This window comes from Molossus molossus, unplaced genomic scaffold (assembly GCF_014108415.1).
Source record: "Molossus molossus isolate mMolMol1 unplaced genomic scaffold, mMolMol1.p scaffold_m16_p_6, whole genome shotgun sequence".
In the NCBI taxonomy this organism is placed as follows: domain Eukaryota; kingdom Metazoa; phylum Chordata; class Mammalia; order Chiroptera; family Molossidae; genus Molossus; species Molossus molossus.
The window spans coordinates 13,422,448-13,436,766 of NW_023425399.1; the positions used below are offsets into that span (position 1 = coordinate 13,422,448).

General features: G+C 48.8%; 1 long non-coding RNA gene across 1 annotated transcript; it reads left to right on the forward strand.

Moving 5' to 3' along the window:
- The first annotated feature begins 233 nt into the window (after window positions 1–233).
- On the forward strand, window positions 234–6,286 carry LOC118618093. The gene is made up of 3 exons (XR_004956999.1): window positions 234–263; window positions 5,426–5,532; window positions 6,242–6,286. It is a non-coding gene; the product is annotated as an uncharacterized LOC118618093 (long non-coding RNA).
- The last annotated feature ends 8,033 nt before the right edge of the window (window positions 6,287–14,319 follow it).

A 14,319-nucleotide genomic window follows, 5' to 3' on the forward strand; every position in this document is an offset into this window, starting at 1 on the left:
TGTTGTCTGTGTCCATTGGTTATAAATATATGCATGTAAGTTCTTTGGTTTATCTCTTCCCCCACCCCCCACCCCATTTCCCTTCCCTCTGAGGTTTATCAGTCTGTTCCCTACTTCCATGTCTCTGGATCTATTTTGTTTGTCAGCTTATTTTGTTCATTGTATTCCATAAACAAGTGGGATCATGTGGTATTTGTCTTTCTCTGACTGGCTTATTTTGCTCAGCATAATACTCTCCAGGTCCCTCCATGTCGTCTCAAAGGGTAAGAGAACTTTTCTTTTTTACAGCTGCATAGTGTTCCACTGTGTAAATGTACCACAGCTTTTTATCCACTCTACTGATGGGCACTTGGGCTGTTTCCAATCTTCCTGACTGTAGATAGTGCTTCTATGAACATGGGGTCATGTATTCTTTCTGATTGGTGTTTCAGGCGTCTTAGGATATATTTGAGAAGTGGGATCACTGAGTCAGTGGCAGTTCCATTTTTAATTTTTTGAGGAAACACAATATTGTTTTCCATCGTGGCTGCAACCTATACAATTTTAAGTCAGCTTATACCTCAATAAAACTGTTAAAAAAGAGCTAACATACATTAGTAATTTTTATCACTAAATGGAGGCGAATGAAATGGAAAATCACAGGAAAGGTTTAGTACCATTGGTCAAAAAACTCCCGGAATGTTGAGGTCTTGTTTGATATGGAAGAGGGGACAGGGTCCCCTGGAGTGTCTGGCCCCTTGGTGGAGGAGGATTGCTCTTGATAGATGACGCTAATGCCATATCTGGGTGCCGCATGCTTACATCCAGAACGCCACGTCCCGCAGAAGGGGCCCTTGCCTGCAGTCTGATGGGGAATACAGACAATGCCCCAATCCCCGCGGAAAATGGCTGCACTCAGCTCCCCAAATTCTGTTTTTCCATATTTATATATGCTGTTACCCAGTGAATACCTGATTAAGGAATGCAGCTGCCAAATGAATACATTTGTTGCTCATCAAATAGCACCATAAAGCCAGTGATGATGGGGCTTATTAAAATGCTCCTTTCACTCAGTGAAAAATCCCACACATGTCCCAGCCAGTCTCAATATCGCAGCTAATGAAATGGGTAACCAATGCACAAAGAGATGTATTCAAGAGCAAATTAACTGCCTCAGGAATATGCACCATAAAGATTGCAGCCTGGAAAATAAATAGACAGTGTACTGGGCAAATTGGCCTCGTGTTTAAGTGTTGATGGGTTGGAAATATTGGTTTAGCTTCTTGAGAGAAGCAGGCAGTATGGAATCCTGGAAGGCAGACATTAGCAAGGAAAAGTCAATGCGGGGGCCTCTCCCTCACTAGGACGGGGGGAGGGGGGAGGAGTGAGCAGACATGCATTGAGCCATTGCTAAGTGCCTGGCCCTGTGCTGGTGCTTGTGTGTTGCCACTGAGTCTTTACATCACCCAAAGAGGTGGGACCCCTATATTTTTGGCCTCACCTACTTGTGAGCACATGATGAGATTACAGAAAGAGATTTTGTTTTTGTCTGTCCAAACAATTAGTACACAGCTTCTATCAGATTAAAAAAAAAATAACTTTTTAAAAACAGCTCCATAGATGTTTCTGAGCATCCTTGATCCCTTGCTGATGATCTAAAAAAAAAAAAAAAAAAAAAAAAAAAAAAAGATTTATCTTTGTTTCTTATGCTTCAAATTTTTGTTCTCTGGGTGCCTTGAACAAAGGGAAGCAGCAGCCTGCAGTTTGAATGCCCATTCCTACAGTGGCTCCTCTAAGACCCAAGGTTTGTTTTTGTTTTTGTTTTTTTTATGTATGTCTTTTTAAATTCATTTCAGAGAGAGCAAGGGAGGGGGGAGAGAGAGAGAAACATCGATGAGAGAGAAACATCCATTGGCTGCCTCCTGTATGCCCCCTACTGGGGATCAAGCCTGCAACCCGGGCATGTGCCCTGACCAGGAATCGAACCAGCAACCTTTTGGTGCACAGAATGATGCCCAACCAACTGAGCCACACTGGCTGGGCCCAGGGTTTGGTTTTCATGCTCTTCCTCCTGAGTCCAGTCTACAGACACACATACAGCTTGAGGAGAAGGCAATGTGAGGGCTTGAAGTCACATGGATTTGGGACATGTGATCTTGGACAGGCCACCTGACTCTCCTGAGTCCCGTTGCCCTCCGCAAGGGGGAAGATGATACTGTCTCCCGCACAGGTCAGGCAGGAGGAACTGACGAAGTAACAGGCGGAAAGTTTCTGGGATGAAGATTCCCAAACACCATTCACCCCTGGGTTCTGATCTGTTTCCTAATTTTCACTGGCTTGCTTTCTTTCAAAAAGCACCAGCAAAGGCATTAATTGAAAGGAAAGTCTCTGCAGCTGTGGGCCCAGCCCCTCCAGAGGGACTGAATGAGCTGGCTCTGTGTGCGGCAGGGCCACCAAGAGACAACACAGCCCCAAGTGCTGACACACACGCCCTCTGCACCGGCTCAGGCAGCATTTTCACGATCACGTTGATGGTTTTATTTATTTCTTATTTTATATTGGTATGTTTGATGTGATATGCTTGTGATACTTCATTTTAGTCTGATTAGTATGGTGATTGTTTGTTAAGAAAAGCTGGTGAATTGTTGGGGCGAATCCCCTGACCCATTCCAGGCTAATTAACAGCAAGTTTCCATTTGAAGGAAACAGACTCCGAAGGGCTGGAAGGGCTGTGCACCCCATTTGTTTACTGGTGCGTGCCTCTGATTGGGCTCCCCCAGAAGCAGACAAAGTTGTGAATGCAAATGGTTTCCCTGGGAGGTGAACTGAAGGAGAAATGAAAGGGGGTTGGGGGACAGGAGAAGTGGCATGGAAGGGAAAGTATAGAATGCCTTATTGGGCAGGTTACTGCGACTGGCCACAGGGGACATCTGGTAGACCGCATAGAACACGAATCACAGTTTTTCCACCTGAAGGTTACTTGTTGGTTGACACCTGGGGACATCTGTTCCCTAGCATTTCTAGCCTGCACATGGAGACACTCAAGAGAGAGTGGTACGTGCTGACGGTAGAAACCATCACCTGGCACAGGAATGATGAGAGCCAAGGGGATGTGGGTCAGGCACTGATGGCATCTGCATGAACTTGCAAATCTGGGATCTACAGAACGTCCCACACTGGCCACGATGTGTTTCTGTATCTGTCTTTCTCTCCGGACTAGGAGCTCTCGGAGGACAGGACTGTGTCTAGTTTTATCCCCACTGTCCAGCACCAGCTTGGACCAGAACAGCACTCGGCAAACACCTGCTGGCAGATTGACTGGGCAGGGAGTAAGTGGTCGAAGACTTGAGAATGCACAGGACAGAAATCGCAAACTCAAATGCCTACAAGGGCCAGGGGGAGGGTTACATGAGTGACATGGTTCAGAAAGAAGAAAAATAGGAAGGTGAGGTTGTGGGGACCTGGAGGACACATGTCCTGTCTATGGGGACAGATGCTCAGTCCTGAATGACTGTCACCTTGTGGGAATTGGACCCACGATGGCTGGACCTCTTGACTTTTAAAAAATGAAAAGCCAGGACTCCAGAATTTTATGTGAAATCTGTTGATTTTTAAATATGGCCGATGACATACAATGTTTTTGGAAATAAGAGGCAGATCCCTCAGACTCGTCTGGGTGATATAACTCATTGCCAGGTGTACGTGGTCACCTCGCTCCCTAGGGCAGAAGACAGCACAGAGCCCTTCGAGGGAGGCGGGGGCTTCCAGGTCCCAGAGGTCCTCACTGAGCACACCACCCACCCTGCTGCCAGGCACGGTGTGTCCTTGAATGTTCATGGATTAGTAATGGATAGTCTGGTAGGTTCATGTAGTTCCTTAGGCAGGAGGCTTGGGTTCTAGTGCTGGTTGACTAGGGGGAAAATCCCTCGATTCCCATTTCTATGAATTAGGTACATAAGGCCTGACCTCTTTGTGGCAAGGGTTAATACATTGAATGGGACAGTCCTTTATAAACTCTAAGTCCAAGCGGGATTGTTGCCCTTCCCAGAGCCCTCCATGCTCCAATTGAGGGCTGTTTCCTTGGCCTTGGGTTCTTCTAGGTTCTTTTTCCTTCCCTACCCTAAGCCCTCTTGGTCAGGCTCCTATCTGGTGGCCTGTGTCATGATCTGCCTGTCTTTGCCAGATGCCTGGCAGCATGGTGGGTGGTGTGCTCAGTCGGGACCTCCACTTCTGGCACGCCACCGTCTGGACCACTCAGCCTGTGTTTGCAGCTTGCAGTTCATGAGTCCGAGAAGCAAATATGAAAGCAGTTCCCATTTTTGAGGCACTCACCACCTAGGGGAGGCAGACCCTACTCCATGGCACAAATGCTAAGCGGCAGTGGCCTTCCTTTGTTTACCAGGCCCTCTTCCTTTTTATCTGGCATGCACCTAAAACTACAGTTCCCAGGGTCCCTTGCAATTAGGCGATATCACATGACTGAGTTCTGACCAATGGAATGTGGGCAGAAGCAATAACCTGCATGGCCCACAAACATTTCCTGTGTAATTCTCCACACTCTTTCTTTCACCATCCACTGGATGAAAGGACAGAACTCCAAACACTGAGATAAAGGTGTAGCCACAAGGTAGAAAGGACTTGGGTCCCTAATGACAGGCACATAGTAGAAATTTCCACACCTCCAAATGACCTGTGTTGTACAGTGATGTGAAAAACAAACATTATGGTGCTGCGCCACTGGGATTTTGGGGTTGTTTTTTACGTCATTTTGCCTACTCTTTCTTATACAGCACCCTAAGGGGGAGTGTCTTCAGAACGCCTCAGGGACCCCCAGCCTCCTTAGCGGAAGGCCTTCTGTTGGGGAAAGGGCTGGACTTCAACTCAGAGTTCATTAGGGAGTTGTAGGCTCTCTACCAGGGCAAGGGGAGTGTGGAGCTGGGGATTTGGGCAGATCTGCCTCCACGTATTTTAGATTAAACACAGTTCAATGAATTTTGTAACACCCCTCAAGGTGGAGAGAAAGAACTCCAGGCAAGATAACTGTCCCAAGTTGTGGGTGAGAGTTGCATTTCTTATCCTCCAGAAATTCTCAGTGCAATACATCTCAGTGGTGTAGGGTTGACTCAACTCCTTCAAGGGTAGCTCAAGACCATGAGTTGCTCTTGGCAAATGGTTCTACTTCTGAGAGTTTCTCTTCTGGCTCACTATGTGAGCCGTTGGCAGTAGGACTGAACTTTGCAAGGCAGGCAAAGATCGCCAGAGCCTGAAGCGCCACACGCATCTTCTGTCCTGCCCCTGAGGACCTGGGAGAGAGAATGTGTTCTCCACTCTGGCATATCTGCTGCAGAAGAAAATGGGGAGTACAGCCCCCCGATCATTTGGGACAGATGTATGTAAGGAGTCAACCTCTTTGCTGGATGTTTATACCATCTCCATGTTCCCCCAGGATTGGATGACAAGGTTCAGAAACCAACTTTGGCTAACTCTCAGAAAGCAGAGGCTGTCGAAGTCCCCAAATGGAGGTGCACTGGAGAATCGAGGCAGCTCCTGAAGGTGGGAAGAGGAACAGTGTGGGATGGGATAGACCCCCTACTTTGGCAGTTTCTATGTCCCTCTGTTCAAGACTTAACTTTCAGTGAAAGAAGCCAGTTACACAAAGCATGAGACGTTACGGGGCATTCCCAGAGAGATGTACAGGCTTTGAGGACCCCTAAATTCCCCTCTGGGGATGTTCAGTTTTGGATGACGCCGCTGCTGGATGAGAGAAGTTAGCCTTTGTCATTCTCGGGGGTTGTTATCCTTTCTGGGTGCCCCTCTCCCCCAACCATTTTGAACAGTCTGGCAATAACCAGTAAAATACAGCTTTTTTGCCCTGCTGAGCAATGACTGTGACCCTGGAGAGACGCAGAAGAAAATTTTCTAGACATAGCATCACTCAGTAGGTCCAAGCCTCAAAGCTACCTGAGGTCTATTCCTGGGGTGGGATTGATTTAATTCTGTTTGCTTCTTTCTTTCCCCTAATAACTTATCCTTCAGGTCCAGGTGCCTCAGTGTTTCTTAAAATTAACCAGTGATCCCAAGTCAATGCCTAAGCCTAGATGTGCGAGAGTGGTGTGGGCCATGATTGCTCCTGCTTATGCTGGGAAGAGGGGTGTCTGCGGGGACCTGGGTGACCAGATGGTTCTGAGAGGAAGCCCCATTTCGGGGATCTCCAAGTACAGTAGTCACCCCTAATTCCTGGTTTCACTTCCTGTGGTTTCAGGTACCCGGACAACCATGGTCTGAAAATATTAAATGGAAGATTTCAGAAATAAACAATTCACGCATTTTAAAATTTTTTTAATTATTTTTATTTTAACCTCACCCTAGGACATTTTTGCATTTATCTTCAGACAGAGCAGACGGAGAGAGGGAGGAAGAGAGATAGAGAGAAACATCAATGTGAGAGACACACATTGACCGGGTGCCACTCACACAACCCCAACCGGGGCTGGGGACAAACTGCAACCGAGGTACATGCCCTTAGCGGGAACCGAACCCGGGTCTCTCTGGTCCGCGGGCTGATGCTCTAACTGCTGAGCCAAACCAGCCAGAGCAATTCACACGTTTTAAATTGTGTGCCCTTCTGAGCAGTGTGATGAAATCTGGTGTGTCCCTCTCCGTCCGGTCCAGGACATGAATCATGCCTTCATCCCTGCCCATTAGTCACTCAGTAGACACCTTGGTCATCAGATCAAATGTCAGGGTATCACTGTGCTTGAGTTCGAGTCACCCTTCTTTTACTTATTGATGGCCCCAACGCACAAGGGTAGTGATGCTGGCATTTCAGGTATGCCAAAGAGGAGCCTTAAAGTGTCTCCTTGAAGTGAAAAGTATGTGTGCATCGGAAGAGACAGAGTCTATCCAGAGTTCTCAGCACTATCTGTGGTTTCAGGCATTTGTTGGGGGTCTTGCAATGTATCCCCTGCAGAGAAAGGGGGAATACTGTAGAGACAATAATTTCAGAAGAGCAGCATAAAACAAATTCTCCGGACAAAGAGGCACTGGATGAGCCCATTGAATGTATTGGAAACAAACTCTTGAGACCTGAAGGTTTCACCAGGGCCTGTAACACTTCACTCTTTGGTCCCCTGGGTGGTGGCACCAGGAGGCAGGTACCTTTCTGAACACACTAATTTCTGCCTATGGGTAGTAAGGATGGATCTTTCAGAAGAGAGAAAATCAAATCAGAGCAAAGATCACCATGGGAGAGAGAAGGAGAAGATTTTACAAGGGCAGCCTTGGTAATGTTTTATTCCCTCTTTAAATGTTCATTAATGTGATATCCAATGGCTTTATTTATCTCTTAAGGCATTTATAGAGTATTTTCAGTGTGCGAGGCCCTGGGAGGGATGGCTGCAAATACAAGAAAGGTACGAGCCCTGCCCTCAGGGGAGCGATAAACTGGGGTAATGATAATAGGTATTATTTATAGGATGCTTTACAGTTTGCAAGGCGCCTTTTATGAATATCGTAATGCTATTGATCGCGGATAATATTCATTCAGTCTTGTTTTAGTTGAGTGTCCTGAGTGCATCGGGAAATGGAAGCGCAGAGAGGTTGAGTAACTTGTCCAAGTTCACACAGCTTGTCAGCGAAGGGACTGAACCTGAAGTTTGACCCTCTGTTTAAACTTCTTGCCTTTCTAGCCAAGGAGGTAGATACATAGGCAAGTGATAGGATGAACTGCAGGAATATTAGAGAAGAGGAAGAGGAGGATGCTAGCTGTGAACTAACCATAGAGCATAAGGGGTAGTGTTGGTGTGAAAAGAGTGCACTCCTTCATCTCTCTATTTCCTGCCTCGAATCCTTCACACTGTTGCAGAGATTATTTTTCTACAATATAAATCTGATTGGACCACCTCCAAGCTTGAAATCTTCCTCTGGCTTTTCTTGGCCTCCATGGTGAAGTTGGTGTTGCACACTGGAGATTTGCATGTTATTGTTGTGCGGTTTTGTCCAGCAGTGTCTCCCCAGATAGCATGGAAGAGGAAGGTGGTTGATCATTTAGGATTGGGCGATGGCCAGGAGAGGTGACAGGAAGACGGAGGGGTGAGGCAACACAGTGATCATAGGTCATAGGATCCAAGTGACAGAGGGAGGTGGGGAAGGCAGGGAGGCACCTGGGTGGGAGTAAGAGGAGAGGCAGATGGTTTGGAGGTCCTGATGTTGCAGAACGGCTGCGGTGGAATGCTTGGGCATGCAGGCTGGTGGAGAGGAGGCTGCAGGGAGAGTGTTGATGCGTGTTTTCCAAAGAGGCAGGTAGATGCTGCTAAAGTTCAGGGAGTGACCCACCCAGTGGGTGACTGGTAGAATAATGACGCCTCCCCCAAAGATGCCCATGAGAGAGAGACAGATTGAAAGAGAAAACACCCCTTGAAGACAGAGAAGGGGCCATGAGCCACGGAATGCAGGTAACTTCCAGAAAAGTCAAGGAAGCAGATTCTTTCCAGGGCCCCAGAAGGAACACCGCCACTCCAAACTCCCATCTCCAGAACTGTGGAACAACATTCGTGTCATCAGTCTGGTACAACAGCACTGGGAAAATAACAGTGACCAAGAGGATGGAGAAAGAAGCGTTGGGATGAGCCTTCACATCCTGGTTCTCTGTTCCCGGCCGACTCCTCACCAGTTTCCAGAAGGAGGACCCGCGTTGCTCCAGCCAGCTCGCCCCTCCACCGTGCACAGCAATTATTTAAAGCTTTCCTCACTCTCGTCACACCTCTTAGCTGTTCCTCCCCCGACAGCCAGGTCCCGCTGCCAGCAGTCGACCTGCCTCCCGAGGTCATTCAGGGTGAAGCCAGGGAGCTGGGACGAAGGCGTCACGGCACGAGGCACTGTTTCCAGGAGGTTACATAACTATGGGGAGGGGAAGAAGATACGATGCATCTGAGTCTCCAAGGTGCAGGTGATTTTATTTTATTATTATTCTTTTTTTAATCCTCACCTGAGGATATTTTTGTGTTTATCTTCAGAGAGAGTAGGGGGCAGGGGGAGAGAGAGAGAAACATCAACATGAGAGGGACACATTGACTGGTCGCCTCCCGCACGACCTCACCAGGGCTGGGGACACACTCAACTGAGGTACGTGCCCTTGACCTGAATCGAACCCGTGACTCCTTGGTCCATGGGCTGACACTCTAACTGCTGAGCCAAACTGGCCAGGGCTCAAGATGCAGGTGATTTTAAAGACAGAGGAGGTGTACTGACTGGTCTGATTGGGTTCCTTAAGCAATGAAAAGTAATGGTTAAGGGGCTCTATATTGGAAACTGAGAAAGATTATTTTTTAGGTGTTTGAGGAGGAAAAGAGCAGGCAGGAGGAGAAGGCAGAGGAGGAGCCTTCAAAATGGCAGCAGGCTGGGGACCAGTGGGGGTGATAGGGCAGCTGAAATGACCGTAAGAGCAGCTATGCAATGCGCAGTTTAAAGTCATTTGTCATTTTGTAAGTGTGTCTCCTGACCGTGGCCTTCCAACATCTTTGCCAAAATGTTCTGTATTGTTTTTTTGTCCCATGTGCTTGCTTTTATCAGTGGGTTTTGGGAAATCAAAGATGGGATTGGTTTTAGCTGGGGGTCAGCTTGATGTGGAATAAAGATAGAATGTGTGGAGGCAGGAATCTGGAGGCTGAGGTGAGAATCCATCCATCCATCCATCCATCCATCCATCCATCCATCCATCCATCCATCATCCATTCATCATCCATTCATCTACCCATTTGCTAATTGATTCATTCAACAAGTACTCATTGAGCGTCTATCATATACTTGGCTCGGTTCTGAGGCATCTATCACATACTTGGCTCGGTTCTGAGCGCTGGGGATATTGCAATAAGAAATGCAGATACCCTGCTTTTGGAAACATCCAGTCAGTGTGAAGGGGAGACCACAGAGCAGTAACTGGATGGGTTACCGGGGCAATTTCAGACAGTGGTAATACTATGAAGACAACAAGAGCAGTGGTTCTCAGAGTGTCCCTGTACTGGTAGCATTAGCACAACCTGGGGACCTACGAGAACTCTACTTTCTCAGGCTTCACCTAGCATATTGAAAGGGAAACTCTGGGGGTGGGGCCCAGCAATCTGTATCTGAAGCCCTCAAGGTAGATCGGATACGTGCTCAAGTTTGAGATCCCTGTTACAGGGAGTGACAATGTTGTGACTGAGGTAGTCAGGGAAGGCCTCTCAGAGGCGGTGACATTTGAGTTGAGATCTCAGCGATAAGAGAAATCTAGCCACGTGAGCCTTGAGATGTTCCAGGCAGAGGGCAGAGCAAGGGAAAAGGCCTTGAGGCAGGAGCAGGTTGGGGGTTTCATGGGACTGAAAGCAAGGCCAGTGTGGCTGGAGTGTGGGGTACAGTCGTGCGAATTAATGATAAAAGACAAAGCTAGTGACATGCTGGTTGCTCTTTAGATGTTTATTCTTTTCATAGGGAAGTGGTCTTTGGCCAGTTGCATTGGAAGGTATACATAGGGATTCTTTTTCAAGGTAAAATAATTAATTTAAATAAAAAAAGTAATACATATACAAATTTTTCTTATAAATGGATTTCTTGGCCCCTCAGGAAGCTGCACGCTATCTTGGGGAGATTACTGTGGGCTAGGAGGCAGGGGACTTGGGAACTAACCCCGGGTGGCCTGGTCACCGCTCCTTTCTGGGTCCCATTTCCCCGTCTCTAAGGTTAGAAAGGGAGGGGCTGGGAGCAATCAGCTGACCAGTCCTGAGCCCCGAAGACTGCTGACAGCCCCTTAAGGGAAGGTCTAGTTCCTTTCCTGCTCCCTCACCTCCTCTCCTTCCTGATTCCACCTTGGACATGTTTGGGGCCCGGCAGGAGAGAGGCACATGGGTTCCCCTGGAATGACCAGCTATGTCAAATGGCGGTTTTGAAATGTGCTTTGAATATACAGTGATGCTGGGAGCGAGCTCCACGCTCTTAATGGCAGTTTTCTTTATAGTTATTGTCCTGCTGCCGAGCCCAGCCGTTTTAGTTCTTACAAATGGACGTCTTGTGGAAAGAATAGTAAACAGAGCTGCAAAATCAAGCGCATGGCGTTTGGACTTGACGCTTCAGGATTGGGGGAGAGGGTGGAGGCCAGGCATGGACCTTCTCCTTTAACTGGGGCGCGTTGGCAGGCCCCTCTGAGCCTCTGTCTCCTCATCTGCAAAATGGGGCTGATCCCCTTCCACTGAATTAAATAAGATGATGTGTGCCAAGGGTCTGGCGCCCAGTAGGAGCTCAGTATTGTCTGTGCTTGTCTTTTGTCCTCCCCTGAGGATGGAGAAATGACTCCTCTCCCCAGGCAGCTGGCAGGCCAATCTGCCTACAACTCTCTAGATGTGTTTTCTTGGGTAGTCATTAGGCACCAGCAGCTAAGAGCATCCAAACCCATGGTGTTATCTTTTCCCCAGGCTGCTTCTATTGATAGAGGCTTGGGGGGAGATGGCAGCTTGTATATCCAGGGAGGCCGTAGAATATTCTGTCGAGCGAACACACAGAAAAGCTCATCTGTCCTGTCTTTTGTCTCCACAACCACATAGTTCAGAAGGGGCGCTCTCTTCCTGTCTTGCCGACTCCTCGCTGCTCTGGGCACAGCTGGCCGACTCCCTTCTGCCCACCCTGCGGAATGCTCCCCAGCCCCTCCCTCTCACCAGGCTTTCTCAGCAAGAGCACCCACCATGAGGGCGCTACTGACCACCCCCAACTTGGCCCCTCCCTGGAGCTCTGCCCTGGACACCACCACCTGGGTGTCCACAGGCCTGCCCGCTCGCTATCCAATGGCCCCGCCTCTCTTCCCACACTTGCCCCTTCTCTTCTCCGGGTCTCAGCCCGTTGCACCCACTCCCAAGTCTACCCCAGTTCTCGCTCTTTCCCACCTCCGCTTCCCAGCACCCATCGGGTCCTGCCCATGTTCTCTCTCAAGTCTCTCTCCAGACTGCCTTTCAACTCAGGCCACCAACACCCTGGGGAAGGCGCCCCCTCCTTCCATGTGGTGCAGCCGGGGGGGGGGGGCAGTTCTAGAACACACTGGACTGAGTCAGCCTCTCTCCCAGGCCTGCTGTCCTGAGCACAGGTGAGGGCAGGGGTCTGTGACATCCCCAGAGGCCAGGGAGACAGGGCAGGAAATGAACCCCGGTTTTTTGAGAAAAACAAATAGAAACATAAAAATAATACATTGGCGCCGCCATGTATGAGCTGTGTGATTTCTGACAGCGCTCCATCTCTGCGGAGACCACTTTCTTCCCTGCTGAAAAGGCAACTACAAGTCTCATCTCAGAACGTTACCACGAAGTTCAGATGAAACGAGACAGGCGGTAGATGGTATAGCTTGATAAATGTTAGGCTCTTCTCCTGACCCTTCACTTCCAAGCAGTACTTTGTGGTTCTGAGAACCTTTCCCTGGAAGATGTCGATCGATCCATTCATTCCACACATTTGTTGTGAGCCTACGGCGAGCTGGGCGGAGTGTGGCGCTCGGTGCTTGGTGCTGGGCTGTCCTAGAGAATAAGGCCGACCAAGTCCCGTCCACCCTGGGTCTGCGTTTGGGGGAGGGGAGACAGATAAAAAGCAAACAGCAAGCAAATCCTGTCACATCGGGGAGTATTAAGTGTCATGATGAAAAATCAAGCAAGATGAGATCATCTTGACAGAGACTGGGAGATCCCTGGAGCTTAGCGATCAGTGGCGAAGGGAGTCAATAAAGAAGCCCAAGAAGGATTAAAATAACTTATCGGTGGTGGTAAGTGAAGTGAATAGTTAATGCGTGGGACGCACCCTGTGTGCTGATAATGACAGGCACCCCGTGGCCCATTCCTTCTCCCCACAGCTCTTTCTGTGTCTAATTTCTTCCTGTGGCGGGCCCGTCCCACCAGCATTCATACATGTTCAAGTCTCTTTCTGCTTGGGACCCACCTCTCTGCCCCACACCCGTGCCTTGCTTCATCAGCGATCCCACCGTATCCCCCGTAAGAAAACTTATCTGAAGAGTTGTCTGCCCTTCTTATCTCCACCTCCCCGTCTCCAATTCATTCTTCTACTCCTTCCAGTTTTGTTTCTGCCCCCACCCCCAGAAGAGTTCTGGAAATTGCTTTTTATGAGGTCACCGAGGACCTTCATGGTCACTGAATCCTTTGAGTTCTCACATCCTGTCTCTCGGCCACATTCAGTATCATTCTGTAATTCCTAATACACTACCTCTTTTAACTTCTTTCCCCCCACCTGTCTGCTTACTCATTCTCAGTCTCCTTTGCTGACTTCTCTTCTGTTGGTTCTCAATGATGAGTGTCCCAAGATTCCATCCGGGGCCCCCTTCTGTTCTCTCCCTATACGTTATCCCTGGGAAATGTTTCAATCTCCCTAATTTGTATCCTCAGCTCAGTTTGCTCATCTGAACTCCTGGCCCTTGTTCCCAATTTATTCCTGGACACCTCCACTTGAAAGTCCCGTAGTCAACTCAACAGGTGTAGCCTGGCATCCACCATCACCTTCCCCACCAATCCTTCTTGTTTATCTTCCCACCTCAGTGAGTTTCATGCCCGTCCCCCTGTTGTACAAGCCAGACCTTGGCCTTCACCAGTTCTCCTTGACCCTCTCTCACACCCCCTCGTATCTGCTGGTCATCAAGTCCTGTCGACACTCTACTTGCTCGATTTGTCTCTCTCACCAATCCCTCTGCCCCTTTCCCTAGTCCAGGCCTCTAGCATCTCTCACCTGGACAATTGCATCATCTCCTCCTTTTCTCCACCAGTGTCTCCATCCTCTGATCCGTCCTGCACACAGCAATCAGACAGGTCATCCTAAAGTGCAAATCTGATGGTGTTCTCGCTCCTGTTCGAAACCCTTCGAGCCTCTTCATTGCTGGCAGGATGAAAACCAGGCTCCTTGCCTCTTGTGGGCTTAGTCACGACCTACTTTTCTGCCCCCATTACTTGTCTGTTATACTAGGCTCGGTCCAGGTCCTCGCACCTGCCAAGCTCTCTCTTGCCTGGGACCTTTCCAGCGCCCTTCCTCCCAACTGGTGCTCTCTTCTCATCCTCTTCCCAGCTGGCTGCACTGAGGGCATGGTCGATGAGCTGCTCCAATGCCTTCTTTTGTAAAGCATACCCTAAAGTCCAGAGAAAAAGGGTGACCTGCTGAAGGTCCCCCAGCAAGTCAGTTGGGCTCCATGCTAAGCCATCTCCTCAGCCATCATGGGAAGGAAACTTGGCATCAGCTTGGACCCTTCCCCAAAGATTGAGGCTCTTTTTGCTGCTGAAATCAGAAAATGAGCTGATGGCCCTGGCCGGCTTGGCTCAGCAGTTAGAGCAT